Raw genomic sequence first — 6,559 nt, 5'->3', positions numbered from 1 at the left:
TTTTTTTTTTTTTCCCCTTTCCTTCTTTTTCTTTCTTCCTTTCCTTCTTTTTCTTCCTTCCTTTCTTTCTTTTCCCTTTTTATTTAGTTTCTCATGTATTTAAGCAGCCGAAAGACAGCAGCGGTGCTCCCACACCAGACCTGTTTCCCGAGGCAGTGCGATGGCGGGTGCCGTCCCCTCCCGCATGGAGCCGCGGCCTCACCGTTTGTGCGGTCGGAGGCAGTTCCCCTCCCTCAGAAATGCAGTCAGTCCTCCGAGCTCCTCGGCCCAAACTCAGATATCTCCGTTGTTTGTTTGTTTGTTTTTCCCCTTTCCCTCACGGCTTTTTTTTTTTTTTTTCTTTTTCCTTTTTTTTTTTTTTCCTTTTATTTTTTAATTTAAAATTTTTTTTTGTTGCTGTTGTTGTTCCGGGGCAGAAGCAGCTCCGCAGCGGACCCCTCGCTTAATTCTTCAGCAAAGGCTGAGACGAGCCAGGAGAGCCTCCAGAGGGGAGGGGACAACGTCCCCGTGACGTGTCCTCCCTACCATGCACCCAAATAGAGAGGGGCAGAAAGGAGCCGCAATCAGCGCCCGCAGCGGGACGGAGGCCGGGCCGGGGAAAGGGGGGGAGGTGGAGGCGGGAGGGCGGGGGGGCGGCGGCTGCTACGACCCCGAACCCGAGGTGCCGGGGGGCCCCTATCCTGCTCCATGCGGGACCTCGCGTTTGGGCCTCCTTAGGCAGCGGGTAAAAAGGGGAGAGAGATACAGGAGCGTAGGTGCAGCCGTAGAGATGTATGAGTGTACCATGCGTGGAGCACCACGTACACATTATAGATACACTGTATATAGGACCCATATAACACGTCTGCGTGCACGAGTGTATTTATAAACATATTTCCAAATGACACATGCGCACACGTGTTTAGTTATTATTTATGTATTACGTATATTGCATTATGTATTTATTGTGTGTTTTATAATATGTATGTAGTATATATGTATAGTATGCGATATATATATATAGTATAAAGACACACCTCGCACTGCTCTTTACAGTGCCGGGGGCTCAGTGCTTCTAGTCCTGCTGCACTGCAGTCCCCTCCACTGCTGTCCTCCTATCCCACTCGACAATTCTTCTCCCAGGGTATGAAACCCCCACGGAGAGAAGGGTGCGAGGGGCAGAGGGGACACGGGAGGGGCTTCCAACGGGATCAGCCCGGTCCCGGTCCCGGCCTCGGCCCTGCCTTGGTGTTGCCCCAGGAGGGCCACAGGCTGTCACCCCCCGGGCCACCCACTCGGGGCTGTCCCAGCGAGGCCGAGCCCCGTGCTTGCTTCGCTTTTGCACTCCCTAAGGCCGGTGCATCCCGACGGCACGGAGCAGCCCCGGCCCCGCTCCGTAGGGTCACTCCAAGTCACCGCCTCCCCACGTCGAGGAACAGCGATTTGAGGGAGAATTGCGGCTCTGGGGAATGTTTTTGCCCTCCGTCCGGGGGGAGGGGGGGGGGGGGTGGGAGTTGTCAGCCCTGGGCTGGCCTTGGGGTCAGAGAAACCCGTGGAAAGCAGCCGCTCTGGGAGAGGCGATCCCCGCTTTCCCCTTCTGCTGTCGTCTTTCTGTCCTTCCCGTGGAAGCGGGGACACTCCCGCACCTCGCAGATGGGAACGGAGGGAAATGATCCGCTCCGAACTCCGCCGCCCCGTTAGTTTTCTTTCGGCCGCGACTTTCGCCGAGAAACCCAAAAACACTGAGAGCAGCACACCATCAGTTGAACAAAAACTTCAGCGTTTGGAGGAACTCTCAAAATTCAGCCCAACCTCCACCCGCCGCCGAAACCGGACCCGTTCGAAGAGGTAAACCATTTAACCGGGAAAAGAAATACAAAACAAAACCAACCAACCAAACAAAAAATACCCCACGACAAAATGTAAATGAGTCACACGCCAAAAAAAAAAAAGTATATACATACATATATATATATATATATATATATATATGTATGTATGTATATATATATAATAAGGAGTGCCCTGCTGGGGCCGAGGGGGGAAACTTTGGTGATAACGCTGCTGAATGCAGAGTAGGGGAGTGCAGGAGAGCGATGCGGGAGAGCGGTCCGGCAGAGTGAGGCGGCTTATGGGGCTGGGATCGTAATACGGAAAGGGGGAAAAATGCAAGAAAAAAAGCAAGGGAAAAAAAAAAAAAAAAAAACAAAAAAAAACCCAAGAAAAACAAAAGGAGAGATGTAAGCTAAAAAGGACACGGTTATTGCTGCCCCGGCTTGCAATACGCAGCTCCGGGAACGCCGCTGAAGTGCTCGGTGGCTGTGGGGTCCTTCGGGGAGGGGGTGCCCGTTTTAAACTCAACGCGGGGCACGAAAAGAAAGGAGTGACGATAACGAGAACAGTTCCTGATTGATGTGTTCCGATCCCGTTTTCAAACACACTCCGCTGTTTCAAAACGGGTCGGGAGCACAAAGTAAGTACCGTTATATACTTCTGCCGTGATTTGAGGGGAAGCTCTTCCCCTTCTGGGGATATTTCTGCCTCAGGTGAATTAGTACTGAGGAGTCGTTTTTTTTTTTCCTCTTTTTCTTTTTTTCTTTTTTTTTTTTTTTTCCGCAAGACTTAAACAAACAAACAAACTACAACAACAACAACAAAAAGTGTTAGAAGGAGAAAATCACCGACGCCCCGAACCAGTTGGCTCCGAGCGGCAATGCAGAGCAGCAGTGCACCGAGCGGCTGAGGGCCAAGCCTGGCGCTCCCCGAGAGGAGCCCGGGAGGTTGGGGGGAGGGAGAGATGCTCACGCAGGAGAAGCTCCGGACGCAGGGTGCTGAGCGCCTGTTTGTCGCATTTTCACATTTAAAGCCAGCACCGCCGTGAGACCCAGCGCCCCCAGGAGTGCCCGGGGTTGTGCCGTTCTGTAACCGCCGCTCCCCAGTGCGGGCGTATGCACGCCGCCGCTCGCCCGCACAAATCCCATAAACGCTAATAAAACAGATTCCTCCGGATTTGTTTAACTTTCCCTGGCACCGCGCGGCCCTATATTGGTATTCAATGGGGTTACCCGTGTGCATGAGGATTACTGGTTAAGCGTGGACACGGGATCAACCTTCTAGAATGCCACTCGAACATGTCCCTGCAAACGAGTAAGGTGGGAGACGTAAGCACTGACAATACGATTAATTTGCACCGAAGACTTGAAAGGAAAAAGGAAGTTAAATCACAGTACTCGAGTTATTAAGCTAGGCAGAACTGAGGCCTCTGGTTGCAGGGGATCGTTTTCAGCTCTTTACTCGGAGCTGTGTTACTGCTATTGTCCAACCTTTGCTGGCCACATGGGACCTCACTTGGAAATCGGTCAGAAAATTATTTCTACTGGACAAGAACTGGAAATATCCAGCTGGGGCAGGGATCCATTTCCAGGCAGAGAGCGGGGAAGGAAACCCGGTCCTCCTTCTCGTTACACAGACAGTGCTGTTAGAAGTTGTCCAAAGCAACTCAAGCTACTATCCAGAAAGTATCTGCTGCTCACAAATGAAAAAAGATGGGATTCCATCCCCCACCCCCTCCGACCCTCTCTGACCCCCATGGATTAGTAAATTTGTTATTTGTTTATTCTGTACAGAATGTAGAAAAGGGTACATGGTGCCTGCATCGCACGGCGCCTGTGCATAATGCACAGTGACAACATGGGCACAAGGTACTGCTGGAGCTGATGGACCGATCCAAGAGGATGACATTTGGAAAAAATACGCCCAGCTTAAAAGCACAGAATGCTCATGTTTGGGTCAGGCTCTCCATTTCAGTATTCTAAGGAGAACAAAGTTATTTTGCTGAGGCCAACTTTCTTTTTTTTTCTTTTCCTTTCTTTCTTTCTTTTTTTTTTTTCTTTTTTCTTTTTTTCTTTCTTTTCTTTCTTTTTTTTTTTTTCCAACTGGAAAATTTGATGATTTTTCTGAAAGTGGTTTCTTAAAGTCAGATAATTGATATTAATTATGAATCCCAAACATCCATGACCGAAGGTTTGTTTTTCCTAATGTAAGCTGCAAACCATATTTCTTTCAGTTAGTTTTGAAGGTGAAAGCCGTCCTTGGGAACAGGAGAGGGAATATATCAATCACAGAAAGGAAGCCTCTAGGTTGAAAAATTAGGAAAAACCTTGTATGAAAAGCACACACAAAGCGGAGTGTTTTTGCTCTGTTTGTCTGAAGTCCTTTGAACATGATGAAAGTCAATGTGAGTATTTCAATGTAATTTTTTTAAAGTTATGCTCAGCGGTTTCGAGTAGTTATCTCAATGGTCCTTGGCTTTTATGAATAGTGTGACTAATCTAGTGGAGATGAGTAATGGATCTACGAGGAATAGAGGAATTCTGATGCAAAAACATCTCTCTTTTCTGTTGGTGTTTTATGCTGCTTGACATTCAATATATTATATAATGGCTGTCAGAAGAACTTTGGTAATGCTTTATGGTAATGTTTATAAATACTTTAGTCGTGATTTAGAAACGATGAATGGAAAATGCTATTTATAGATAATTATGTGATGTTTTACTATGTTGTAAGCACATTCATACACATATGTATGTGCTCATGTTAATTGCCATGCTTTCTTTGTTGTAGCACACTGATTCAATATTTTTGCATTTGTCTACAGTACACTTAGCAACCCAGCTACCAGATTATCTCTAAATAGGTATTTTACCATGTATGGACAAAGAAATTGAAGTCAGGATTGATCTACACACGTGGGACTGGGAGGTTACTGCAAGGAAGAGGGTACAGAGAGGGGAAGGAAAGGTTCCCGTGTAGGCTGTTTTTGTGAAATGAAGACCTCAGCCCTGTAAATGAACATGTATCAGTGAACTCTGTAAGCCACCGGCTTAACACGGCTTAAAACCCAGCAGCGCAGCCCCAGCAAGGCATGACAAGGCACCAGCATGTCTCTAGGGTGGATCTGTCTCCTCGTTAGCATGGTCGAGCTGATTGGGAAGATCTGGCATGGGGATGGGAAGAGGGAGGATTCACACCTCTTTGAGGCCTGATGTGGTGATCTCATGGTCATGATCTTGTTTGGATCAAAAGGCAGAGCAGAGAACAGGCTCATGCCCTGATGCTGTGCTAGAAGTGGCTTGCAAGTCCCTCAGCTTTCATCCTTCCACAGCAAGGATTTGTGAGTAAATAAGTAATAGGTAGTATAACAAACCTATGTGAACTGGCTTCACCAAATGCAGAATGCAAGATTTCTGTTCTGATCCTGACTGATACTCATGTCGTCCCAGTTTAAAAGAAGGTAGCTGCTTAGTTCAGGTCACCATGAGTTTTCCCACCAGCAGTGAGACTGAAAAGTCACGTTGTATGGGCAATGATAACCACAATTACATTTGACACTGAAACATTTCAAAATTATCCCATATGGGCACACAAAACATCTTGGTAACTTGCTCCCCGGGAAAGTCCCATCAGCATGCTTTGTGTCTGAACAGCAAGGACCGGGCCAGCACATACACCTGAAAGTATAGCTGCTCTCAGTATGGGTCTTACTACTACTTCTCACTAGTGTTTCCAGCTCTGGATATGACTTCGCACGTCTTTTTAACTTCGTTAGAATTTGTACCAACAAGGTTTCCATGCTTATATTGTGGGAATAGCGAATTAATTCATCCTTAGTTGAACAAAGGCACACTAAGTTCAATCTCTGCTAACATCAGAAAGATACTCAGAAGATACTGCCCTCTAAAATGATCTGTCTGACCTTTAGACATTGATCCTGAAATTTGATCTCTGAGACCCACCAATACCAAAGAATTAGACACTTCGGTCTCTGGATGCCATTTGGATGTGCTCTCAGTTTCGGAGTTCAGGGCCAGGTCCAGAAAGGGACTCAGGGAGAATGCAGATACTGAAGGCTAAAATGGGAGTGCTGAACATTTCCATTCAACTGCTGACTAATTCTGAATGTATCCAAAGCTTATCTGTTCATCATTTTGTTCCTTAATGCAGGTACATAATTCAGACCTAGGATGTGAGTTTTCTCCTTGATTTGGTCCCAACACAATCAGTGAATACGCTCTGCTCCACAATCAACAGAAGTTGTCTTCGATTTATATATGCATATAAGTCACATTTGATGATGAGGACCTGGACTCAATTCCCTCCATTGTCCAAAGGGATGCAATGCAGACCCCTGGTCTTTGAAAAGTGTGTTCTATACATTGTCCGCTAGACTGCATGTGACGTACCCTCATACTATATTTACTTAATTACGTATAGAATAAGGGAAAAAAGCAATCCTCTGTCCCAACAGTCAAGTGCATTGCTGGTAAGGGACATATCTGGAGTTCGCTGTCTTTTCCAAGATTTTGTTTGTTTGTTTGTTACAAATATGTTACTTCCAGTGTACACAAATGCATTGAGAGCCTTTGGAGCAAGATGAGGAACATGATTCCCTTCCCCCAGCCTTACCAAGAAGGCTTGGGTCATATTATTCAATGGTTGGACTAGATGATCTTAGTGGTCTTTCTAACCTTAATGATACTTAATGATGATGGCGACTTTCTCTGTCTTTCAGTTTTTCTAG

Source organism: Centrocercus urophasianus, unplaced genomic scaffold (genome assembly GCF_019232065.1).
Source record: "Centrocercus urophasianus isolate 14NV4802_14NV808 unplaced genomic scaffold, USGS_Curo_1.0 seq_12, whole genome shotgun sequence".
Taxonomy (NCBI): domain Eukaryota; kingdom Metazoa; phylum Chordata; class Aves; order Galliformes; family Phasianidae; genus Centrocercus; species Centrocercus urophasianus.
Note: the sequence above shows the minus strand (reverse complement) of the source record.